This window comes from Peromyscus eremicus, chromosome 3 (assembly GCF_949786415.1).
Source record: "Peromyscus eremicus chromosome 3, PerEre_H2_v1, whole genome shotgun sequence".
NCBI lineage: Eukaryota > Metazoa > Chordata > Mammalia > Rodentia > Cricetidae > Peromyscus > Peromyscus eremicus.
Window position 1 is genome coordinate 148,491,363 of NC_081418.1, and position 27,036 is coordinate 148,518,398.

The 27,036-nt window shown below is 41.5% G+C and overlaps 1 protein-coding gene and 1 long non-coding RNA gene across 3 annotated transcripts in view; one reads left to right on the forward strand and one right to left on the reverse strand.

Moving 5' to 3' along the window:
• Positions 1-27,036, forward strand: part of LOC131907486 (pleckstrin homology domain-containing family A member 5-like) — a 114,509-nt gene that overhangs the window by 53,196 nt on the left and 34,277 nt on the right. The gene's annotated exons all lie outside the window — the stretch shown is intronic.
• Positions 4,780-27,036, reverse strand: part of LOC131907487 (uncharacterized) — a 34,938-nt gene continuing 12,681 nt past the window's right edge. Inside the window, exons 2-4 of one of the 2 annotated variants that reach the window (XR_009378413.1) lie at positions 19,019-19,173; positions 6,447-6,544; positions 4,780-5,169 (exon numbers count right to left, since the gene is read on the reverse strand). This is a non-coding gene — a long non-coding RNA (uncharacterized LOC131907487). The remainder of the gene's footprint in view (positions 5,170-6,446; positions 6,545-19,018; positions 19,174-27,036) is intronic. The other variant, XR_009378412.1, reaches the window with a different exon arrangement.

Genomic DNA, 27,036 nt, shown 5'->3' on the forward strand with positions numbered 1-27,036 from the left:
CTTCAGAGCACTTCATCCCTTCTGTGAGTTTAACTTGTTATCATGTATTTATATGTAAGGATAGTGTTGTATATATTTGATGGCAAGTGGGATGAATTTGAGAAAAAAAGTCCTTTAACTGAGCAATGTGGCTTGGACTTTTCTCATGTCAAAGCATCTGATAATTTCTAGGGTCAAATATGTGTAAGCTGGGACAGACACATAGTTTACCAGGGAAAGCCCTTCTATGGTAGAAAGATTGATGAGGTATGAAAGAACCAGCATGCTTGGAGCCTGACTAGAGGAGAAGGAGAAGAGCTAGTCAAGAGACTAGCATTTTACAAAGGAGAAAAAGGGAGAATGGACCGTCAGCTGGACCACATGCCGCAGTAATGGGGTAGAGACAGGAGCAACTCCAGTGTTGTGATCTCTGCTGGAAGGAGGTTGCGCACTGAAAGTTGGCAATTTAGAGATTAGTTTTAGGCAGGTGATGTGTGCGATGGTTGTGGGAAAGCCAGGTGGAGACTTGAGGAAGGCAGTGGGATCTACCACTCAGAAATGAGTCAGGTAAATAAATGCAGTGACATTAACATTAATGCAACTTAAGCCGACAAATGGCCTGTTCTCTAGTCTTACTTAGACAAGTGGTAGGTCTAGGATGATCTAAGTGTGCTAATGTTTTATTGACATGAATAACTTTTATGAAAAATGAATAAAAGTTGGGAAAGCTGCATGAGAAAGGCTAGCCAGAATTTTCCTTTCATGAGTATTTTCTCTGATTGAATGTCCTTCTCTGGGCTTGGTCTCGTCCTAGGGGAATTCACTGGTTGCTTTATCTTTTCCCAAAGGCATGGATTCATTGCCTTATTAATTGTTGAAATCTACTCACAACATGTCAATTTCTCACTCCCCCATGTCACCTCTTACATATTTTTTAAATTATTATTCAGCTAAATCTCAATCTTAGTATGATTTTTTCCATAGACTTTATTAACATTCCCTGTTGCCTTTGATGGAAAGGAAACTGTCTATGCAGTCGATACCATGATGACCTTTTGTGTTTTCTCTTTAATTTTGAAATAATCTTGAAACACTCTTACATCTTACTAGAAGTTTTTAGGAAATATTTAGCTCTTTACTGTTTACTAGTAGAAATTATATTTTCAGTTGTAAAAATACTATTTGAACTTTTCCCACTCAAACCTTGCAAATAATTAAATCAGCTGTATGAAATCCCCCCCACTTCCCTCTTTTTTCTTCTGACTCCCACATAACTTTTTCTATTAGCTACTAGTTTATCAGCTTGCTGTAAAACATTGTGCCAGACATTGCAGAAGAGAGGCTGGGCTGTGCGCCTTCATCGGGGCACTCCGTAGCTGTAGCTCCTGCCATAAGAGCAGAGGCAGCCTTCTGCTGCTGTGCATGAGTGATTGCAATCTGAACATACACCTCCTGCAAATTCTAAGTCTTGTTTGGACATCCGAGTGCAGAAATCAGTCTCATCAGCTCGGTGTGTCTAATTATTTCTGGCACGTTGAAAAAGTGAAGATGACTCATAGCCAGAACTTAACCTATATCATCTCCCTCTTTGTGTTTGCCTTTATTCTGGTGAGACAACCGCTGAGTGGGTTTTAAAGGAGATTTACCCCCAAAGAAATGTTCCTAGATGTGGGGGGAGAGTGGAGAGTGGGGAGATTAAGGAAGCAGCAGCTGCAGGAGCCATTTCTAAAGGCAGTGACGGTGTTGGTGGGAAAACCCTGAAAAATGAGAAGGAAGCCAGCAAGAGAAGCTAGACAAGCAGTGTGAGGTGGGTCGGAGCTCAAGTGTGTGGTGACTGTTTCCTAGGACACCAGGATATTTGTGAGGTGGGTCAGAGCTCAAGTGTGTGGTGACTGTTTCCTAGGACACCAGGATATTTGGAGCAAGAGTTGATATGAGGTTGGGTCAAACTGACAAACTTCTGCATAGGAAAGAACCAAATGACTAGAAAGCCAGCCTATAAAATAGGAAAAAAGTCCTCATTTCAACCGTTCACCTGACAGCAGATTAATATGTAGAATACATAAAAAATTAAACACCAAAGGGACAAATATCCAGTCAGCAAGTTGGCAAACAAACTGAATAAGTACATTAAAATAATGCTCAATATCTTAAGCCATGAGGAAGTGCAAATCAAAACCCCACATTCCTTCTCACGCTAGTCAGATGGCTATCATGAAGAAAACAGATCTAAACAGAACAAAAACAAATGCTGGGTTAGATTGCAGAAGGAATGGAACTCTTACATACTGTTATAGGGAATGTAAATCAGCACAGTCATTATGTAAATGAGTGTTGATATTCCTTCAAAAGCTAGAAATAGAACTGCCATATGATTTAGCTATACCACCCTGGGAAGGGATCCAAGTCAGCATACAACAAGGATACTCTGTGCATCCATGCTTATTTCTATTCTGTTCAAAATAGCCAAGGAATAGGGTGAGTGCCTGTCAACAGGTGAGTGGGTAGAGAAAATGGGCATATATATAACCAGTGCAATGATTCTGCTCTTGAGAAGAATGGAATCGAGTCATTTGCAGGAAAATGTTTGGAGCTGAGGTCATCACACATGTTAAGCAAACTATACTGATCTGCAATGGGTATTGCATGCTTTCTTTCATGTAAAACCTAAGGAGAAAGAAAAGAAAAGTAGTGGGGGTGGGGGGAGCGTGGGAATGGGGGTGGCGTAGAAAGAGGAAGGAGCAGCAAGACAAGGTAATAGGTGAATATGATCAAAATATGTTATGTACGTGTGTGAAAATTTCACTGTCAGGTCCATCATTTTATCCAGTAAATGTATTCATTTTTAAAAAGTAGTATTTTGTGCCAGTGATTTTAAATATCTTGGCCAATACTCACTTGACCACTTAAGTCTTTAAAAAAACTAAAATTAAAACCATGGACCCATATCGTCCACCCTGTACAAAAGTTAACTTGGCCTTAATAACTGAAACTGATGGTCTACATAGAGAATTCCAGGCCAGCCACAGCCATGTAGTGATACCCTACCTGCAAAAAGAACAAACACCAAAAAAAACCAAAGCTACCAAGCACAAATAGGCTATTCTCAAAAGAAGAAACACAAGTGACCAGTAACTATTTTTAGAAGTGGTTAAACATCCTTAGCATCAGGGAAATACACATTAAAACCACTCTGAGATCTGTCAGAATGGTTATGGCATTGGTGCTTGTAATGATGTGAGGAAATAACAATCCTTTATTCACTGCTGATGGGAGAGCAGCATCCTAATACAGCTATTCTAGGAATCAGTATGGAGATTCTCCAACATTTAGAAATCATGCTACAATGTGACCAGGCTGTACCACTCCTAGACATGTGCCCAGAAGTCTACATCTCCTATCATAGAGATGCCTGTAAATTCATGTTATTGCTGTTCTGCTCACAGTAACGAACAAATGGAACCAGACTAGATGGGTACCTACATTTAAATGGGTAGTGAAAATGTGGTGCTTACACAGAATGGAGCTTTATTCAACTATACAGGAAAATGAAGTCATCAAGCAAGTTTGCAGGGAAGTGCTTGCTTTTGCTTTGAATTGTATAGAAGCTTATCACTTGTAAAGAAATGCCGTTACTTCTGCTTATAACAGGGAAGTCAAAAGTGGAAAAATACAAAATTTAGAAAATGGCATTTATGAGTAAAGAAAATGCTTAAGTTCTGTTTGGTTGGTACAGTACAAAATTAAGAAAAATTAAGTACTCAGAAACTAAGTGAAAATTTGAAAATGGAAAACCATTTGCTCTTAGTGGAGTTAGTAATGGAAATCACCAGTGAGTGGGATGATCAGTAAGCAGTCAGTCCCAAGCAGATCTGGGGCTGGTACCATGCTGTGTAATTGGTCCTCTAGATTGGGGACCAAATCCAGCCTATTTTTGTAAGTAAAATTTTGGTAGAACATAGCGCTGCTCATTTGATTAAGTATTGTCTATGACTATTTTCTCATTATACTGAGAAAGTTGATAGTTGTGACAGAAACCATTCGTTTCACAAGGCCTAAAATATTTACTATCCCTTGTGGAATATGCTTCTTGGCTTCTGTTTTAGATTTAAAAAGAAAAAGCTTTTTTTTTTTTTTTTTTGAGATTTATGAGTGTTTTGCTTGCATGTATATATGTGTACTACATATGTGCCTGGTGTTCTTGGAGGTCAGAAAAGGGCATTGGATCCCCTGCAACTGGAGTTACAGATGTTCGTGAGCTACCATGTGGGTGCTGGGAATCAAACTTGGAAGAATAGCAAGTGCCCTTAACCACTGAGCCACCTCTCCAGATCCTGTTTTAGACTTCCAAATTACAGGGTATATTTGGGGCTGTGGATACGATGTGTGAGTCAAGAACAGAGGCTCCTAAACAAACTTGAAGCATAAAAAAATTGTACTGTTAATGTCTCTGCATTTTTTAGAAGAAAGTCTTGATTAGAAAGGGCCAGAATGTAGGGATTTGTAAGAATGCTGCTTCATTAGGCTGTTTGTGGGGGGGTTGTTCATTTGTTTGTTTGGTTTGGGTTTTTGTTTGTTTTTCAAGACAGGGTTTCTCTGTGTAGCCCTGACTTTTCTGGAACTCACTCTGTAGACCAGGCTGGCCTCACAATGCAGAGATTCACCAGCCTCTGCCTCCCAAGTGCTGGGATTAAAGGTGTGCACCACCACCTGGCTGAACTTTGTTTTTTACGATAATTCATGAACATTGTTCATGAAGCCAGCATTTGAAAAGTAAATCTAAGCATTATGAAAAAGCAGTTTAAATTTTTAGCCTTTATTCCAAATTGGAAGTTAGGTCTGAATCGTATTACTTCCTTGGAAATCTGTTCTCTTTGATGTAGTTTTGTCTTACTGTAATGTAAGTGTGTATGGTCCAGGAGTAATCGTCTTGGCTGTGTTCTCCTCCACTCTACTGCAGGGTGCTGTCGAGAGTTAGGTTTACTCGCCGTGTGATAGGCTGCAGACAGATGAACTGGGAAGGTTCTGGAGAGGCACAGCTGCAGTCTCAGCTGAAGTCCACTGCCATGACTGGATCGCTGGTCACTCTCTCCCGTTTGCTGTTTCTGTCAGGCTGACCGGGAACTCCAAGTCCTCCTGGTGCAGTGTCCTGAGTGGTGGGAGTTGTGACTGTGTTTCTCCTTGCCCAGTCTGTGACACAATAAAACCCACGTTTTTAGCTAGGAAAATATTGAATCCAAATACAGCAGTATACTTTAAGGTTAGGAATAGAAAGGTGTTTGGAGGCACTATGCACGGTGATGTAGTTCCGTAGTCTTAGCACTGGAACTGGAGGCAGGAGGATCAAGACTTTGAGGCCAGCCTAGGCGGTATGTCAACATTGTCTCAAAAACAAAACAAAAAATTTAAATTCTTTAAAGGAGAGTTCATTTTATCTTAGCATTTTAATTTCGAAACATAAAAATAGATACCATATATTGGGCATTTAAACTATACTAGCTATTTTTCAAACATGAGTTCATTTAATGTTTGTAACCCCATAAAATAAGGAATGGTGTTCTTCCCATTCAACACATGAACAAACCAAACCTTGAAGAGTCTTTTGCAAGTAGCCAAACTAGAACTTGAGTGTGAAAACTCTGCTATACCTCTTTCAATCTCGTTGCTGATCTAGGCACCTTGTCTTTCTCCAGCCCTTCCTTCCTATATCCTTCCTTTTATTTTCTCTGCCAATACGTAACTAACCTGCTGATACATCGTATGGCACAGACGTACTATGGAGAAAGTGAAAGGAACCTTAATTACACTGTCACCGCGTCCTGCTCCGTTGCCCACCTTTTCACTACAGGTAGCATGTGTTTACCTTGTCCTCCACAGTAGTGCCCCTCATTCAGCCTTAGGGTCTCCAGCAGCCACATGCTATGCTCACAGCGTAGGTAGACTTTACTTTCAAGCTGTTATAGATCTTTCTCTTGACTTCTGCATCTTGTCATCTTGGTCACTGTTTACATAATTTTGCCTAATGACCATCTGGTGTTTGTCTTGCCTATGCTAATTGAGATGACTAAAATGTTTTACATCCATCTTGTTTTAGATTTAAAAGGGCATTATTTTTTGTTCTTCCTATGACCTTAAGTGATATTTTATTACATCTGAATTTCTTAAGTTTAGTTCCAGTAAAATTCAGTCATTGAACCTTTTTGTAAATTCATTATTTCCAATGTCCTTCACATGCCATATACCAGCCAGTCACCCGTACATCTACACCTCCATCCCTTCCCTGATCTTATGGACACTGACATATAGTGTCTCATAGAGTCAGTTAGAAGGCAACTTTGCAAGGTTTGCAAACATCCTTTCTCTCTCTTTTCTTTATCCTGCAACCCTGTACCTCCTATTGGTAGGCCCAGTTGATATTTCTCCCTTCTAAAGTATCCCAGGTATGCCTCTTCCTGTGTTTTCCATACCTGCCATCTGTGCCACCATCTCTCCAACTACTGTAGCCTCTCAGCTTTTTCCAACTCTGCTCCATTGTCCACACTGAAGCTGAGCATGTCTTCATCTCCTTAAAGTGTAAAAGTCTTGGTCAGATCTTCCCAGTCTTCAGCAGCTTTCCCGTTAAATCCCAGTCCCTTGCCTGGCCTAAGAATCCACAGTAATCGTTGACTTCCTGCATCTCAGACTTCGTCTGCTGACCACCTTCTCTCACCCCACTGTACGTGGAGATACATGCCTTCTTTCCTCTCTTTAGAATGCCAAGCTTAGAGTCTAAATTTAGCTTGCCCAATCTAGACCTCCCCCTCCCCTCATTTTTGTGCCATTAAGTCGGTGGTTAATCACTGCTCCTTGGGGCTTTCTCCAGTCTTCCACGCTCAGTCAACATAGCATTGTACTCTTGCATCACTTTTCTGTGGTGTGTTCTCTGGTTCCTCCCTGTGCGGTTGTAAGCTCCCCAAGGCAGGCCCCTTCTTTAGTGCTGCGTCTTCCAAGTGCACGAGAGTGTTTGTCAGTGTTCAGCACACATTTGTAGACTGAATGAACAAGGGAACAAACTCCTTTTAACAGTAGTAGACTTCTGTAATACTTAAGGTAAAATTCTAGTCATCTGATTAACAGAATTCTTAGCAGAACAGAATAAAAATGCAACTTCTGATTGGAGGGAGAGGGTACTAAGTAATTATTATAATGTCTCTTAGCAGAAAGTAATAATAGTGCTGTCCCAACCCTGGCTTTTCTTTTCACTTGCATAAAGCAATATTTTAAAAATATTTTTTCTCTTATACCTTTATTCAGAAGCAAGATTGTCTTGTATGCTTTTTATTTTTCTAGTGAAGCTTGAGGGTTTTTAAATGCCAAAATAATGTATAATTAGGTCTATTCATTATCTTGCCACATGCTAAGTAGATGCTAAGGGTGTATTGCTACAGTAAAAGTCAATGGTATATTTAAGCTTATTTTATGAAAATGTATTTTAAAATTTGCAATTATTTTTGTCAGTAGTGAATTTATTATGCAGAATTCATACCTCTGCCAAAGACCCCTGTAAATTCATGTGACCCCCTTCAAAAGGTCTTCTTGTTACTGCTCCCTCCCATTTAACAACCCACAGGGCCTATTTTCTTTTATTAAAAAACAAATTTTAGATTTATTCATTTTATTTTATGTGTGTTTTGCCTGAATATGTGTCTTATGTACCACGTGCATGCTTTGTGGTATCTTTTGGTGGTCAGAAGAAGGAATTGGATCCCCTGAAATTGAAGTTAGAGATGGTTGTGAACCACATGTGGGTGCTGGAAACTGAGCTCAGGTCCTCTGCAAAAACAAGTGCTCTTAACCACTGAGTCACCTTCCTGGCCCCTTAAAAGACACAGGTTTAGTTTATTATTTTTAATTTTGTGTGTGTGTGTGTGTGTGTGTGTGTGTGTGTGTGTGTGTGTATGTACTGCACACAGAGGCCAGAAGAGGGCGTATGATGCCTTGGAGCTGGAGTTAGAGGCAATTGTAAGCTACCCAGTGTAAAATGCCAGGACACATACTTGGGGCCTCTGGCAAAGCAGTCAGTACACATTCTTTACCATGGAGCCATCTCTTTAGCCCCTCGATTTCTTGATGTATAGTTGAAAAGTTCTAAATTTTGGTGGTTATTCAAAATGAATATTTTAAAAAATGAGATTACTTCCCCCCCCCTTTTTTTTTTCTACCTACTGCCTGTGAGAAAGCGGTAAAGCACATTTCCAAGATCCTTCTGCCAGTGTCTCCTTCCCTGGTTGGTTAGAATTTCTTCAGACTTTTCCTCATAAATGTATGACAGTGTGATCTTGAGGGCTCCCAGCTAATGGCTCAGTAGTCAACTGTGATTACCTGAAATTTGATATATTTGTACTCCAACGCCCTCTAAATGTTAAATACCAGTGAAAAACATCAGTAAGCCTGCTAACCACAGAAGCCATTGGGAGAAGTACATTCAGATGTTCAATACCAGTGGAAAACATCAGTGAGCCTGCTGCCACAGAAACCATTAGAAGTACATTCCCGACTAGAGTTCTTTGGAGAGAGTGTAACTCTTCCTGTGCTTTATAACTAAGGTCTGTTTACATGTAGTCTCAAACTGTGTGCGCAAGTTGAAGTGAAAATCTTCCTTTCCTTTTCTCCTATTCTTTCTGGGAATATAAAATTTAATGGAAGTCCCTGAGTCTGAGTCCAGGCCTGGGAGTTTGTCAATTTGCAAAGCTAGTGTAGAAAATGGCTTGTCTGAGCTGGTTGTGGGGTGTCAGTGGTTCCCCACAAGAGCAGTTCCAAACTTTGGTTACTGTCCTCAAGAGCTTGTCCCATTCTGCTTCCTCCATTCCTAGCAGATCACTGAACCACCTGGGAGAGAACAGCTGTCCAGGGTCAGCTTCGTCAGCCCTTTTCTACCTTGTCAACCCAAGCCTGTCTACATCCTGCTTTATTTTTCGTATCTTTCGTTATTACTTCTGCTCTCCAAAACCAAAGGGAAATTTTTAATGAAGATGCCAGAGGGATTCAGTGAAGAAAGGATAATTTTTTCCATGGATGCTGTACTAACTGGAAAGCCATATGTAAATCAAAACAAAACTCCATAGGTCTGTATAATACTGACATCATAAACAAAACCTTTCTACAAATGGATTGTTGACCTAAGTTAATAAGAACAAAAATGACAAAGCTTATGCTTATAACTTTGAGTCTGATAAAATTTTATTACATGCTAAAAGTCATTAAAGAAAAAATTGATATTGTACTTCATATAAGTTTCAGACTTCTGCTTTATGTAATTAGACACTTGAGAGAGCACAAAACAAGTCACTGACTAGAAGTGTAATCACTTCTCTGCCAAGGAATTGATCCTCAATTGTAAGAATGCTCAGAACTCATAAGACAATTTTTAAGTAGACCAAGATGTCAGCCACATTCCACAAAAAAAAAAAAAAAAAAAAAAAAAACCCTTACACGCATAGCTAATAAACACATGAAAAGTGTTCAGGGTCATCAGACATCAGGGAATAGCAAAGTAAAAGCCCCCAAGCCCATTGTTGAGGCTGTTAATGCTAGCAGGAGCACTCTTACTCTGGTGGATAGCAGGAGCACTCTTACTCTGGTGGATAGCAGGAGCACTCTTACTCTGGTGGATAGCAGGAGCACTCTTATTCTGGTGGATAGCAGGAGCACTCTTTTTTTTTTTTTTTTTTTTTTGGTTTTTCGAGACAGGGTTTCTCTGTGTAGCTTTGCGCCTTTCCTGGGACTCATTTGGTAGCCCAGGCTGGCCTCGAACTCACAGAGATCCGCCTGGCTCTGCCTCCCGAGTGCTGGGATTAAAGGCGTGCGCCACCACCGCCCGGCAGCAGGAGCACTCTTACGATGGTGGATAGCAGGAGCACTCTTACGATGGTGGATAGCAGGAGCACTCTTATTCTGGTGGATAGCAGGAGCACTCTTACGATGGTGGATAGCAGGAGCACTCTTATTCTGGTGGATAGCAGGAGCACTCTTATTCTGGTGGATAGCAGGAGCACTCTTACTCTGGTGGATAGCAGGAGCACTCTTACGATGGTGGTGGAAATATGCAGCAATGAAGAAGTTGGCAGTTTCCGACAAAGTTACTTCTGAGCATGATTGAGTGATGCTACTCCCATCCATCTTCTCAGGACTGTACTATGTCTGCACAAAGATGTGTGCTAAGATGTTCATAGTGTCCTTATTCCTCAGAGCCTCAGAATGGACATGGATGCCATCTCCTGCCCAGACACACTAGAGGGGTAACAAATGGGCAGTATGCATGCAACAGAATACTACCCAGAAATCAGAAGAAAACACTAGCTGGTAGTACACTATGGATAAACTTGAAGCCCATGATATTAACTAAAAGAAGATAGACATATAAACTGCATATCATATGATTCTGTTTGAGATTTTCCATGAAAGCCAAGTGTGGGGACAGAGCACAGATGAGTGGGTGTCAGGGCTAGATGTGGAAGGAGTGACTGGCTGCAGGTGGGGCACTGAGGAATTCTACTGTGCTGTGAAAATGGTGTACCGCCTGATCCTGTCAGAAGGTTGTGTGGAATGAACGTCACACCACAGTCACACTAAACAGACACTGAGTTGTTCACGTGGCTTCCTGCTCACCACAGGTCCTTGTCTTCACCGTTAGTGGCTCTTCTCCCCCTACCTCTTTCTGCATTACCTTAACTATTCTAACAGTTCTGCCTCCTCTGTGAGCTTGCTGCCGGTGAAGCCTTCTTTAGAACACACATTTGGAGTCTGAACCTGGGTCTAAAGTCCAGTTCCTCTCACACTGTGTGGCATCTGTGAGGCAGTAGATTAGTGACAGGGCCAGTTGCATAGAGGTGGCATCAATGTTAAGTGAAACTGTGCATTTGAATCGTTCAGTAAATGCTAGCCACTGCTTACTGCCCTTTCCAAGGGAGCATTAGCAGCAGAGCAGCAGTGTAGTAGGAAGAAGTCCGGTGTTGTAGAGCACCAACGGCTAGTCCAAGTGCATGGGGCACACTTCAGTTCTGCTGCCTTCTGCCTGCGTGAACGGTAGTGCGTCGTCAAGGCTCCATGTTTCTCTTTTCTGATCTTGAGATTTTTAATAGTTATCACATGAGGCTGTTTACAAGTGTAAGTGTTACTCTTTATAAAGGTTAAACACAGTGCCTAACACAAACAGTAAGTGAGTGCCTTTCATCAGTAAGTCCTTGGCCAGAACTTAGTGCCCCAGCCCTCTCTGAGCTGGTTTCAAACCCATAGCTGCGCCTTCTTACCAATGAGTCCTTTTTCCTTTTCCAGCCTTCGCTCTACTGTCCGCCCTGTCCTCAGCAGGGTCCGCTTCTGAAGCCCCCTTCCTTGGGTGTCTCCGTCTTACTCCCGGTGGGTGACTGTTGTTTTGGTCTTCCTTCTGAGGTTCTTTGTTTTTCTGTACCTTTGTATCATTGATTTTTTATTTCTTTCTTAGCCTCACATGTGTATCTCCTAATATTAGCTATCATCAGGTGGTTGTCAAGGTTCTAAACTCACTCATTGAACTCAGTCTCTCTTAAATGCATGCATCCCAGTAGCCGGGTGGTGGTGGCACACACCTTTAATCCCAGCACTCGGGAGGCAGAGCCAGGCAGATCTAGTTCGAGGCCAGCCTGGTCTACAGAGTGAGATCCAGGACAGGCACCAAAAACTACAGAGAAACCCTGTCTCAAAAAAAAAAAAAAAAAAAAAAATCCCTATAGCTGTAGCACCTGTCTCTGCCTAAGTGGGCTCACTACCCCCAGTCACCCCAGCCAAGACTTTTGCTGTATTCCACATTCCACAGTTGAGCAACGTATTCTTTTGACTGCATGTACAACTTCCCAGCGATTGTTCTTCTCTTGCCTTTTCCCTGTGGCACAGCTGTAAACCCTCCTGTAAACGACATCATACTGATGTGTGCACCATCCATCGGTCTTTCTCCTTCCACCCTCTCTCGGAGTCACCACCAGAGTAAGAGTGTCGTTCCCCTGGTTAAAACAGCAAGTACCTCTGGAATGCTTGCATTCAGGGAACACCAGGATCACTTTGGAAGCCCTTCCTAAGTTCTCCCTATTCTCCTGACCTCTTGCATTGCTCCCACCCCGCCCACCCCACCCCTGCCCTAGATCACCAACACATGCATGCATGCACAGTGCCCACGTGTACCTTTGTGTTCTCCTGCTGAAATGCTTGGCTTCTTTTGTCTGTGAATATCTTAATTTTCTATCAGGCTTGCTCCAGGAATCCATACAGTGTGGCTTTGCACTGTTCAAAACTGTTCTTTCCCTATAGTGCTTCCTTCCCAACTCTGCCGTGTTGTATTTCAGCTGTTTGTTTATTTTCCTCCATCTGTGAACTAGTACACTGCCAGAGCAGTGACTGTTAACCAGAGAAACTAGTAGTGCTTAACTGGAGTCTTTGATCAGGTGGCTAGGGTTTGTGCGTAGGGAGAAGAAGCTCTCCCAGGCCTAGCTATGCCCCTGAGTGCCTGAGACTGGTGGGCTCCAAGCTAGAGGTCTATTGCTCCAGGCTTTAAGATTGAGTGGGCAAGGCTGCAGGGTCATCCAGAGTTCACAAAAGCTTGTGGTGGCTGACAGGTCTAGCACAGGCTGTTTTGAAAAGCCATAGCTGGGATAGGAGGTTTTCTTTAGCAGTAAGCAACTGTGGACAGACTATAGCTTCTTCAAGGTGTTGGGGGCTTTTGTATCGACATGATGGCAGTACACTTGGTTATCTGGCTGTAGCCCTTCACACAAGACAGCAGCGGTACTAGGGAAGGTCCAAGGGCTGTCAGTCAGGGAGTCCAAGTGCTCTAGTCCCCAATGGCTTAGTTTATTCACATTATTGGAAACTTCACAGTACTTCACAAGATTCAGACAGTGCTTAACTCTTGAGAATTCCTTAGAGAGGGCTTTCTCTGACCTCTCTCAGGACCTCAGAGTTTAAGGAGTTTCTCCACAACGTGTGGCTTCACACAGAAAGACGATGGAAGACTTCTGAAGTGAGTGAGCGTGTGTGTGTGAGCATGTGCATGTTTTCTAATGTTCCTCAGCTACCCCAGATGGCTCTGCTGCAATCCTTTGGTAAACAGAATAACAACAAATTGTAGTATGAGAATTCGCCGATACAGCACACAGCACCAAGTGTGAGTCCCAACATACTGTGGAGGGAGTACTGTCTCAGTGAGAGCCATGCACAGGAGGGAAGGATGTGAGATCTGTGTCTTCCGCTCAGTTTGACTGTGAGCCTAACGCTGCTCTACAAATACAACAGATTGCAGGCAAAACTTATGGAGGCTGGACATAGGGGTGCGTGCCTGTCATCTAACCCAGAAAAATGAAACAGGAGAACCATGAGCCTGAGGCTAGCCTGGGTGGCATAGCAAGGTCCAGTCTCAAAACAACAGCAAGAAGCTGATGTGTTCATTTTCATTCTTGGTCCTGCTATTCCCACTGTTGGTTAAGTGTCAAATTTAAAAAAAAAAAAGAAAGAAAGAAAGAAAAAAAAGATATATTTAAGTCTTCAGAGAACATGTAATTGTCAGAGAAAAAGATGATATCTTTGTTGAATTCTGTAAGCATTCATTCTTATTAGGAAATGTTTGTTTCAGACTTTGCTGTAGAAAGGGTAAGCCAGTCAATTAAAAAAAATGATTATATAACATAGAGATTCATAAAACAAGAGAAAGCATTGCACCTGTAATTCTACTGTCTAAAGATTGAGCAGACAGACAGTCACAAACTCACAGCCTGCTGGGCTACATAGGGTAACCCTATTTCAAACAAAAACAAAAAAAAAAAGACCTCTAATTACTGTGAAATGTATAGGAGAGGGAAAACATGCCGAAGGGAAGTGGAGTCATGTGGAAAGATTTAAAGGATGAAATGAAAGAGAACAGGACTGTGCCCGTGTTGCCTGAGTTGCCTCTTTTATATATATCTGTCCTTTTTCGTGTGTGTGTGTGTGTGTGTGTGTGTGTGTGTGTGTGTGTGTGCACTTCTTTTTTTCCAGACTTGCATTTTTCAGAGTGCACGATGCTTGCTGTCTGCTTCCAGATCCCTTCTTAGAATAACCTGCTTGTTTTCTCTCCCTAGTGTTAACCCGGTCTTTGCTCATGCGGCCAGTGTCACTACTCAAGTCCCGTATAGGTTCCTGGGCTCTGTGCAGAGCCTGGCCTCACTCCTGGCCGTTTGCTTCTCCTTTCTCTCCATACCCTTAGCAGTCATCTAGGCATTTCAGAACTCTACCCTCGTAAGAACTCAAGGAACTTCCCTCATCACAAAGCTTTCTGCATTTCCTCTAGACTTTCAATCTCTTATGTGACTCTCAGTACCTGCTTTTTACTCTTTTGTTCTTTCTCTTCCTAGGCTTTTTTTCGAAGATAGAATGTTCTGTAGCTACCCATAAACCTAAAGCTCCAAAGCTCTTTGGCAGTAAGGATGCTGAAGAAAATGTTTTGGGTTTTTTTTTTTTTTTTTTTTTTTTTTGGTTTTTTTTTTTGAGACAGGGTTTCTCTGTGTAGCTTTGCGCATGTCCTGGAACTCACTCTGTAGACCAGGCTGGCCTCGAACTCACAGAGATCCGCCTGGCTCTGCCTCCCGAGTGCTGGGATTAAAGGCGTGCGCCACCACCGCCCGACTAAGAAAATGTTTTGTTGGTAGTTTTCTTTGAAATTAACACAGTTTTCCCTGGGAAAGTGCTGAAATTAAATGTGGGTTCCATACACTTTTCTCTGTTTGAGGGTTAAACCCAGAGCCTTGCAGAAGCTAGCAAGCACTCTATCCAAGTTACATCTTTAGTCCTTGATTTTTAAAAAATATTTCAGATTATGTGTATGTATATATGTCTGTGTTGATATGTGCATTTGAATGTGGATGCCCACAGAGACCTATACATGGAGTTAGAGGCAGTTTGGGAGCCTCCCGATATGAGTGCTGGGAACCAAGCTTGGTTCCTTTGCAAGGACACTGAGCCAGCTCTCCATCCTCAGTTCTCGATTTATTTATTTTGAGGCAGTATTTCCTTATGTGCCTCTTACTGGCCTTGACTTGCTGTATAGCCAGGACTGGCTCAATCTCACAATCTTCCTGCCTCTGACTTCTTTGTGCTGGGATTGTAGGTGGTATTTCAATTTTTGTGACAAGAAGGGCTGTGATGAAGTAAAAAGCACTGATTAGCATATGTGCCCATTTAATGATGGCATTAGCTTTGCTCCATCAGAGGCTCGCTGCCTTCATCTTTGTGCGTGTTCGGTGTACAGACACTTCCTACAAATACTTCTTGTTTCTGCTTGTCTGCCCAGAGGGAAATGGGAAGTATGAAGAGTTTTGTGGTTGTGTTTTGTTGGACTGTGTGCCAGGTTTCTTCATGGGGATTGAAACGAGATAAATCTCCATCACCCCAAAGTTCATAGCTGTTGCTACAGCTTACCCAGCAAACCAAGGCAAATGATTTATGTTCTGATATAAATATGTATGTGTAAACTCATGGTTTCCTGCCATTTTTGTAAAACTTGTTCTTTAAGCAATTTTGCCTAGAGTGATGGCACACACCTTTAATCTCGGCACTGAGTGGGCAGAACTCTGTGAGTTCCATGTCATCGAGGACACACACACACACCAAAAAAAGAAAAAGAAAGAAAGAAAGAAAGAAAGAAAGAAAGAAAGAAAGAAAGAAAGAAAGAAAGAAATTAAAAATTCTGTTTTCTACACTTAGCAATATTTGGGTCATACCTGCTGTTGTGCAACATCATCTATAATGTATTATATAATCTGTAGGTCAGGAAAAGTCAACTTTCATTTGAGGACAGCAAACATTGGCACAAATATATAGCAGCTTTTCAGCTCACTGCTATTCACACAAGAGAAATTAAACACTTCTTCAGAGAATAAACACTTGTATAGAGAAAACTAAAGAAACAACTAAGCCCATGTGGGTAGGGTTGGAAATAAAGAGGAAGCAGCAGTGATGCACAGCAGCACTGCCTAGTCACGGTCGTGCCGCCTGCTGGATAGGCAGGAAGACAGACAGCTGGAGAGTTCAATGGATTCGAGTTTGCTTGCTTTGTCTGTGCTCGTATTTATGTTTGGGGGTCACATGTTAGACGTCTTAAAATTGCACTTTATGCCAGCATCTCGGTCTACTGTGTTGACGGTTGAGTACTGATACCTGGGGCTGGAGATGGCCCAGCCCGTAAGCGTTGCTGCTCTTGCAGGAGACCCGGCACACAGATGCCTGTCATTTCAGCTCCAGGGAGGTCTAAGCCTCTTTCCTCCACTCACACACAGAGACCCACACACAGAGACACATATTTAAAAAGAAAATAAATCTTTAAAAATGTTGAAGTGTAAGGGTGTGTTGTAATAAAAATATAGAAGTAGTTCTTGTCACATCAAGTTAAATGAGGCACCAAAACCTCAGAGTTAAAGTCTGGCCAGTTAACATTTGGCAGCTGTGTGTAGTGATTACAGTGGGTGATCTTGGAGTGTGCAGCTCTCTGAGTTTGTTTGGAAGTAGGTCATGGCGTGCTGAGATACCAAGTCATTTAAGTAAGATACCGAGCATGCTCATAGGAGAGACCTGCTCCGGAAGACTGCGGTGTGCTTCAGCTTCTGGTGGGAAGGGCAGGAGGGAGCACGGTGGCATCGCTCTGCAGAAAGCAGAAGCCTGGAACGGGAGCAGAAGAGCAGAACACAGCTTCGTTAGCAAGAGACTGTCTGGTGAGCGAGTGCTTTACTCTGTCGTCCCAGTAGGCTGTGCCTTTCTTAGAGCTGCAGCTTGTTCTGTGCTGAGCTGACACTGTGTGGCTAGTGACTTAGCTACGGTCTAGAGGAACTCTCATCCTTTCTAGACATCGCCAGTGCCTTTCTGAGGTGCCAAGCTCACCAACAGCCGTGACAGTGCCTCCCCGGGCCTGCCGTGCCTTCCACGTGTGTCAGTGCTCCCCCAGTGCTGGCAGAACTGTGTGCCGAGACCAGGATTTTTCCGTTCAGGCAGTTTAGCATTCGTGAATTTCACTGTTCTTGCTTTATAGTGAAGTCACGACTTTTGCTACAGTTCTATACTGTATTTGCTAAAGTAGTAGGTAAGGCCTGTTAGCATGAGATCAGTTATTTAATGAAAGGAAGGGTATTTACAGTCATGTACATCTTAACTAGGTGGTTCAGACATAAAAGTTTGCGTTGCAATACAGCTTGTCATTTAAAAATTATTTAAAGTAAAATGAAAACGGCAGCACATTGTGAAGTGTACTGCAATCCCATACCCTTGTTTGGAATCAGTTCTGTTTTTAGCTTTGCATTAACTATGGAAGTGTTCGGAAGAATACTTTGCTGTTTTTAGTTCTTTAAACTCACTGTGGTGCTTGCTAGGAAGATAAACTTAAGTAGTTTCTAATATTTTTAATCCAAAGTGTTTGTTTTAGAACTTGAAAGAGGGATGTGTCATTATGCTTTTACGGACTTTACTCTTGAGATAGTAGATACTGTTTATGATCTTTTACTAGTGTTTTTTAATGAGCACTGGCTTCACCGTCTGGAATAGATACAATTGATGACCAAGTCTTTGGCATATTCTGAAGATTAAAATTCCATCTCTGAGCTTGGGGTGAGTGCTGTAGCTTTGGGAGATTTTGAGAGAAAGCATAAATTACCATATGTCTTTCCTTAGGGAAAATCGTGTTGTACATACAAATGCCAGGTCGGGAATTTGAGGCTTAGAAGGTACTTTGAAGAGCTCTAGAGAGAACATGTGGGGAGAATACTGAATGTTCAGTGCCTTCGCGTGCCAGGCAGTTACATGATGCTTTCCTAAAATACCTCTATTTTGTGAACTGCCCCCACTATGCCATTTTCCAGGATTGGCACATGGGAAGGAGGTGGGTGTACATTTAAGCTTGAAAATTCATAACAAGGAGGTTAGCAGTTAGACATGGGAATGGATGAGGTGCTCAAGAAATCTGTCCTGTTTCTCAACACTGACTCCACCTCATGACCTTGAGCATCACAAGTATCATTTGTCTGCACTTTATTTTTAGTGGAAGTCTTTGCTGTGTAAATAGCAAGTTCTTTAAGGTGTCTAAAGTATGTATTGCCTGGACTGTGCCTAGATGCAGGACCATAACCCATGGCTGCTATGAGACGCTAACCAGCTCTACTTTTATGTGTTTTGCTGACTTCTTTTCTCTGAGTATTTCAGATGAACAAAATGTGTAAACCTCAGTTGATTTCAAAGTTAATTTATATATTTAATCCTATGGAGCGTTTAATCAGAGCATTATATTATTTAGCGTTATTGTAGATTATAGAGCATTCTCGCTCTTCAACAGAAGGGAGGCTTGCTTTTTTTTTTTTTTTTTTTTTTTTTTTTTTTTTTTTTTTTTTTTTTTTTTTTTAAAGCACTCAGAAACAGTGGGAAAGATGCAAGAAGAGGAATATGGAGAGAAAGTTGCTGATGACAAAGACTGCCTGATTCTAAAGGGTAGCATAGATGGGTTGTTCGTAGTCAAGCCAGTGTGTTCATCTCCCGACTCAGGGATACTCACTTAACCTCTGTGAGACTCACCAGTGCTGGCGACTCCTGAGTGATCCTGTGTGATGATGGGCCCTGTAGTCAAGTTAATTTGAAAAAAGCAAGCTATCAAGGTTTTTTATACAGAACGTGGCCTTTTCCATCCTGCTCAGGAACTTATTTTCTCCTAGAATAATTTTCTTTATACGCCATTAAACATTTGGCAGGTATTCTGATAATGCAAACAGGAACTCTTCTCATTATGGAAGTATGGGGCTGCCTGACAGAGGAAGAGTTTCGAGGTGAAACGTGCATGGTGAGCCTTAGCTAACAGGGCCAGTAACATGCTAAAACTGCTTTCTTAAAAGGTGTGCACTGTCCTGACCAGGGTTTGTGCAAAAATCACATTATTGTTTTGGAAGCCAGTTAGAAGCCTAGACAACAAATACTATGTCAGGATCATGCCATGAAATAGTGACCAAGTAGAGATTTTTACAATTCTTACATGTTTCTGTTTCTCTTGGTCCTCCTAGTCACATGTAGTGAGCACACCTGGAAACCAGTGCTCAGAAGGCAGGGGCACTCCAGGCCAACTTGAGCAACAGATAGTCAGATCTGGCTTTTGAGGAAAAAAAGATCAGTTCTCCTCCTGTTTCACTCCTGTGAAAAACAAATTTTCAGAAGATATCATTTGTAGTAACAAAGTAAGTAGCCTTTGTGACCTGGTAGACCTGGCCCTGATCCATTTCCTGCCATTTGTAACTTCATGTGCGTGTCTTCAATTCACTGGTCTCTCCCACGCCCCCCCCAACTGTGAACAGAAATGTCAGTAATCTTTTAATATGTGAGATTCAAATTTTATATTTTAAACTGGTGTTAGCAGTAAAAGAGTTGATTAAATAAATGTTACCTTAATTTCCTTTCCAAGCAATTACATAATTAAAAATATTACCTATCTTATTTAAGAAGCCAGTGTCACAAAAGCATACTAATTTATTTAAAATTTTTATTTGTGTATTTTGTGTGTATGAGTGCTCTATCTGCATGTATGCCTGCATGCCAGAAGAGGGCATCAGATTCCATTATAGATGATGGTGAATCACCATATGGTTGCTGGGAATTGAACTCAGGACCTCTGGAGTCAGTGTTCTTAATTGCTAAGCCATCTCTCCAGTTCTCAAACACACTGACTTATAAGCAATAGACTTAGGGTGTTTTATTTTATTAGGTTTACTTATGTGTATGAGTATTTTGCTCAAATGTATGTTTGTGTATTACATTCATGTCTTGTGCTTGAGAATTAGAAAAGGGTGTGGAATCTCCTGGAACAGGAATTATGTATGAATGTTGTGGACATTGGGTGCTGGGAATCAAACCCAGGTCCTCTGCAAGAACAGATGTTCTTAACCACTGAGCCTTCTTTCCATCTCCTACTTAGGATATTTTAATAACAGTTGGTCTAAAAAATGAACAAAACAATATGAACAGGATAATGTTGAAAAGAGTCTCCATTTTTAAAGCCAGCTTTATTTTGAAATTATTATTACTATATTATTATTATTATTATTATTATTATTATTATTATTATTATTATTTGGCTCTTGAGACAGGATCTCATGTAGCCAAGAATGTCGTTGCACTCTTGATCCTTTTATATCTACTTTCTAAGTGCTAAAATTATCGCCAGACCTGGTTCTGTGTTAACTTTCTAGAGTAATTTCTAAACACCTGTGTGCTCTAGCTGTGATCTGAACAATAGAAACATTTAAAAAGGCCTTTGACTAAATTTCACACATATTTAGCCAGGTGTTCTGATGCACAGCTGTGATCCCATCACTTGGGAGGCAGGAGGACCATCCTTAGTTATATGACAGCTTCAAGACCAGCTTGGGCTACATAAGACCCTGACTTTAAAAACAAACAAAAAATGCACATGAGTTCCGATGCCACAGACGACAGCCGTGTCAGATGCCCTGGAGCTGGAGCTGTAGGTGCTTGTGAGCTGCCTAGTGTGGGTGCTGGGAACTGAACTCACATCTTCTGGAAGAGCAGAACATGTGCTTGGCTATTGTACCATCTCTCCAGCCCTCAACTTTTTTTTTTTTTTTAATTTTTAAACCCAGATGTTTGTGTACTAAAAACCATGTTAACTAAAATAATATTTAGGCAAGTATGAATTCCTCAACTAGTGGAACTGAACAGGCCAATGTGTGGTTGATATTCACTAAATGTAGATTTGTTTGGTTTCATTTTGTTTGGGGCAAAGTTTAGAAGCCAGTTCTCTGCACATGTTGGAAAAACATTCTACCACTGATATATATTAAATTAAATTTTTTGCTTTATGTTTTTAGTCCAGATCAACAAATAACTTCATTGAAAAACTTACAGTTTCTTGGGAGAGGTTTTCTCTTTTTGTGAAGGTTGCTGTCTTTTTAAAACAGCAATAAAACAATTGAGACTCAAACTGAGATTATTAGATACTCTATGTATTCCAATATATGAGCGAAGGAGGACCATTCTCATTCAAACCACCACAATAGGTTCATCATAAATGTGCGACTACTTAACCTAACTCTAGGTAAGCCAGTAACAACAGGTGGCTCCTTACCACACCGAAAGTGCACGTGCAGCTTAACCTCAGTCTGGAGTGGCCTCCGGTTTTGATGGTGCTCTTTAGTGTGTTAGCTTGTCTGTACTATAGCTCTCTCGTGGTTTTCATCTGGACGCTTTCTGCATTATAGCTGTTTCATCATTTCTTTTTCTTGAGGTCATTTTGATATTCTGCACATTTATAGATCTTTACTTTTCCCATATGAATCCTTCAGTAAGCCAAATTCTGTGGTCGAATGTGGTTGGAGTGTGTTCCCCATTCATGTGCTAGGTAGAGGCTTAATTAACCACAGTGGAGGGCTGTTGAGGGTGAAGCTTTTAAAGGTTTGATCTAATGAATGATCGTTGAGACCATCTCTGAGGTTGGTGGAGTTTTCATTGGACTCTGGCACAAGAATGGGTTGCTGTAAAAGAATAGCCTGGCCCCTGAATTCCTCACTTTCTGTTTTGTCTTGTGATCTCTGCATGTGCTCCTACCATGTAGTCTCATCCCCGGGAGGTTCTCATCAGTGGCCTAAGAGATGGGGTCCTTTGGACTTTCAGCTTCTAAAACACTAAACCAGATAAAACTCTTTTCCTTATGTATTATCAACCTTTGGTGTGTTGTTACAGAAATAGAAAACAGAATGTTCCCTGCACATGTGAGTCTGTGTCTGCATAATCCCTCTTCACATTCTCAGTTGGGTGTGAGCTGTTTCCTTAGGAGTCCTCACCTGAGAAACAACAGGTGAGGAGCAGACTAGCAAGGTGGGCCGGGGGTAAGCTGCTTGGTGCACAAGCCTGGCCCTGAGTTTGATTCTTGCAGTCCACAGAAAGGTGGAAGGAGAGGAATGACTCCAGAAAGTTGTCCTCTCACCTCCACAGTGCTCATCGCCACACTCAAGCACTGTAACAATCGTATAAAGTCAGACAAAAAGTAAGGACTAACAGAAAATGAAAGCCCAGTGGCGACAGTAACCTTCTGGCTTTGTTTTGGTTTTTGAGATGATCTTGTTACCCAGGCTGCACAGCTGAAGGTGACCTCAAGCTCCAGAGCTGCTTGCCTCCAGTAATTCTGGGTTTATAAGGCATTCAGAACCCCCCCCCTTTTTTTTTTCTTGCCAGATAGGAATCTCATTCTCCTGCCTCTCTTCTGCTATTAGAATCAAAAAGGCTGTCTCAGATTTTGGAGTGTCTGGAGTGACCATTCCACTTGACTAGCTGTCGGCATGCTTCCTTACACATCTGCCACAAATTTTCATTGGAGTCACATCTTTAAAATGATGTGAACTGGGGCCTGGACAAATGGCTCAGAGATTAAGAACACTGGCTGCTCTTGCAGAGGGACCCAGATCTGATTCCCAGCACCCACATGGTGATTAGCAACCGTCTGTAACTCCAGAGGCCTCCAAGGATACCAGGTGTGCACATGGTACACAGATATCCATGCAGGCAAATACCCACACCTATAAGATATTAAGTAATTTTTATAAAATTATTTGAATTGCAGTATATTCCATAATCCTCGGTAGTTCTTCAGCTATATGTGTGCATACCTCCCTTCTCTCCAACTTTGAGTGCTTAACCTTTTCTCTTTCTCATGATTTTTTATTTCTTTCTTGATATCCTGAATTCTGCTAGGGAGATTGAATAACAACCTTCATTCCATGTTTACTAGAATCTTAAGCCTTTGGCTTGTCAGTAAAGTATCTGTTGGCTACTCTGCTGTTCCCACTCACTCCAGTGTGGTGATAGTTTATTTGAGCTGAAATGTGGTGATATTTTATTTGTATGTTAATAAATAAAGTTTGCCTGGAGATCAGAGGAAATAGCAAGCCATTAACACAAAAGTCAGGCAGTGATAGCACACGCCCTTAATCCGATTACTTGGCAGGCAGGGTCTCTGTGTATTCAAGGTCATACTAGGGAACAGAGCCAAGCGTGGTGACATACTCCTTTAATCCCAGTAGCAACCATAGAGACCTGGAGGTCTATACAGACTGGCAGTGACAAGGAAGTGAGGTAGCTGGGCTAAGAGCCAGTGAGAGGGCAGAAAAGCAAGGCAGTAAAGGTACAGGTTAGACAGGAAGTAACTTGCATTTTGGAAGCTTAGAGCTGGTGAGGTAAGTTTGGTTGGTGGCTCTCACTATTTCCCTGATCTCTAAGGCTTTCACCCCTATATTTGGCTCCATGTTCTTTATTTAATAAGACTGTTTAGAAATTCGTCTACACTCCGGGGACTTTTTGTTCATTTGTTTTTTGAGAAATTGATCATTTGGTTTAGTTGTAGCTTAGCTTGTGTTCTAACATCCCTGTTAAATTTGAAATCTAACTTAAATAGCAGTTTTCCTTGCTTTCAGCCTGTTAACTGTATATGCTCTCCAGTCCACATTTACTCTGAGGAGGTATACATAAAATATTAATAGATTCATGGCCAAGGCCTTCTGTCCTTAACTGCTTAGGTGCACAGGTGGGTTGGTTACCATAACCCCGTATGTAAGCACTGAAGGTTAGTCTTATTTGATCAGTATTACTCTCCCTGAGAATGGAGGTAGATCAGGCTTCTTAAGTTTGGTTTCTTGATGGCTTTTTAGCCATGTTTAACCAAAAGACATTGGATGTGCAATGTAGCAAACCTATAATAAAACAGATACATGTCCTAGCAAAATCTTTTTTAAAATATTCTGAGACTTCTAATATCTTCCAAATATAAATTGAAACTCCTTTGGGGACTGGGTAGATGTTTCAGTGGGTAAGGGTGCTGACTGTGCATGCATGAGGACCTGACTTCAAATACCCAGCATGCACCTAGAAAACTGGCCGTGGTTGCATGCGCCTGTAATCCCAGCAACTTCCTGACCACCCAGCCTATCTGAAAGGGACAAACCTCAGTTCCGTGAGAAACCCTATCTTAAGGCAACAAGTTGGCAAGCTTTCTGTGGTGCCTGCACAGGCACTGCCCACAGATGCATATACCACATACACAAATAAAAGAAGTAAATAGATTATCTCCACAAAGATAGAAAGTCACAGACTTGAACACTGATTCTGTGGGCTGAATATCAGGAGAATTCCCCTCAGTCATTGGCACAGAGGAGTTTCCATGGAAGAAGTTCAAGGTTGGTTCAAGAAGTTTGGTGGTAACTATCTACTTGGAGTGTCTGATAAATAGCTGTGTTCTATTTAGCACAAATCATTGAGCCTTTTTTCCTTGCTTTCATGAACTATGATATTTTTCCTTTGTCTATTAAAAAGTAGATACATGTTAAATGAAACTATTAATTTTCTTTGATGCTGTACCTTTTCCTTGAGAAAAATCTCTGAAATATATAGGTTAGAGAGAAAGTATGATTTGTCTACTAAAGACAATTTTATAAATTTATCAGAAACTTTTGTTTTTAGGGCAAGTTGCTGTAGGGGGAGAAGGAGGCAGAGGTGAGCGAGAGAGAGAAAGCAGTTAATATCTAGTTAGCCATGCATCCAGGAAATAGATAAGCAAATCTTAGAAAGTAGGGCCAAAGCCTTCCCATAGAAACAAATATAAATCTCATCGCAAAGAACAGGAGTGTTGGCAAAGTCAGCACCACTCCTTTCTGCTTGTGACCACCACATCCCTCATTTGTAGTGCTTTTTCTCTACTTCACTAAGAGCTAAGAATTAACATTGTGGATAGTTATTTAAGTGTCCAAGATCAGTGGTGCATAGTTGTGGATGAGTTCCCCAACTGGAGACTTGAAGGAAGCCATGTGTTCCTTCAGTTGTACTAACTACAATTGCAGCTAAGATTTGGGTTCTTGAGCAGACAACATGGAGTTGAGGGAAGTGATTGAGCAGGTGGTTTGAAGAGAGTGACAGAACTTTCAGACTAGCTGCTGAAGAGAGAGTGGATGCAGAGTGAAGGGCTATTGCCAAGTATAGAGTGTCATGATATACAGAAGCTATAACTGTATGTAGACACTTAGTCACCGTTGGGGGTTCAGTGTTCTCTACCATGAAGGGTAGCAAGAAGATACGGCCTTTGGCACACACGTTGGCAGCCGAGATTTTGCTCAATGTGAATGGTATGAGTTGTGTAAGAGCCCTTTGGGTAATAGTACTTCCACCCTCATCCCCACCAGAAACTTCAAGTTGCATTTTTTAAAACTTTAAAACATTTCTATATTTGAAACCGTGTGTTTATGGCCTCCTGAGAGTATATCATTAAGTAAGCTATACAAATGGCCCACTTCTACTTTTTGAGTTCCTTTTAAATTTTAGTAGTTGTGGGCTGTTGAGATAGCTCAGCAAGTAAAGGCACTTGCCCCAAAGCCTGTGTGGGAGGCAGCTCCCACCTTTCACAGGGTTACTATGAGGAGGAGAGAGGAATAAGAAATTTGTAGATATAGCCGGGCGGTGGCGGCGCACGCGTTTAATGCCAGCACTCAGGAGGCAGAGGCAGGTGGATCTCTGTGAGTTCGAGGCCAACCTGGACTACAGAATGAGTTCCAGGAAAGGCGCAAAGCTACACAGAGAAACCCTGTCTCCAAAAACCAAAAAAAAGAAAAAAAGAAAAAAAGAAATTTGTAGATAGAAAGATAGCAGGTAGGAGACAGAAACACAGGATAGCTTCGGGACGACCTGAATCAAAATCCACTGGCCCCTTCTCTCTCTTCAAAAGGGCTTTTTATAACAATGACAAAGGGTGAGACCAAAGACCTCCCCCTTGCTAGATCAAAGCATATCACATAGCCAAAGTGCAGACCCTTCCACACACCTGGTAACCACGCACGTGGTCACATCATCCCCTTGTGCAGCGCTGCTGGGTAAAACAAGCTCACAATCTCACTAGGAAACCTGTGTGGGCTCCCACAAGCCTGGTGACCTGAGTTCAATCTCTCAAACCCACATAGAGGTAAAGGAGAAAAACCAACTCCAGAGTTGTCCTCTGACTTCTACATACATGTCATGGCATACATATGCACGCACACACACACTGATTTTTAAAAAAATTTAATCATTACAAATAAGTCTCAAGGCTAGACAAGGCTACCTAGTGAAGTCCTGTCTCAAAAACAATAATTAGCCGGGCAGTGGTGGCGCACACCTTTAATCCCAGCACTCAGGAGGCAGAGGCAAGTGAATCTCTGTGAATTCCAGGCTATCCTGGTCTACAGAGTGAGTTCCAGGACAGCCAGGACTGTTACACAGAGAAACCCTGTCTCAAAATAATTATAAAATAATTAGTTAGCTAATTAATTAAAATAAAGAAATATCATTTTTCAACAGGTTTTTAAAATATTTGTCATTAAAACTAGTGAATAGGTAATCAATAATTTCTGACATGTATAATATAACATGAGTTTTGTCTTCCTGGCTAAATTGAGTCTTCAAAGGTCAGATGATAATTTAACAATAATTTTTCAACTTACAAATAAAATGTATCAGAAAAGTTAGTATTATGCTAACTCTTGGGCACAGATTGCATATGTATTTATAGAGTGTAGAGGGTTTTATATGTACTGTATGAAGAGCCGGGTGTGAGCCAGGCACACACACTGCTTGATATTGTTATTGTTGTCATCAGCCCTATTGTGGAATAGGGTGAGAATTTGAATCAGAACATAGGTATTTTAGGGGTATGATTAGAAATATGTGCATGGGGGAGTGGAGAGATGGCTCAGCAGTTAAGAGCACAAAGGACCCAAGTTCAATTCCCAGTATCCACATGGCAACTCACAACTGTCTGTAGCTTGTAGTCTTAAGAGATCTGATGCTCTCTTCTGGTGTGCAGATGTGCATGCAGACAAAACACCCATATACGTAAAATTCATAACTAAGTCTTTAAAAAAACATATAGTGCTTAAGGAAATTTAGAAAGTCAGTCCAGAGACCCTTGGTCAGTGCTACAAAGCATTTAGCAGAGTCCAAGAGTGTAAAGATTTCCAGGTGTCAAAA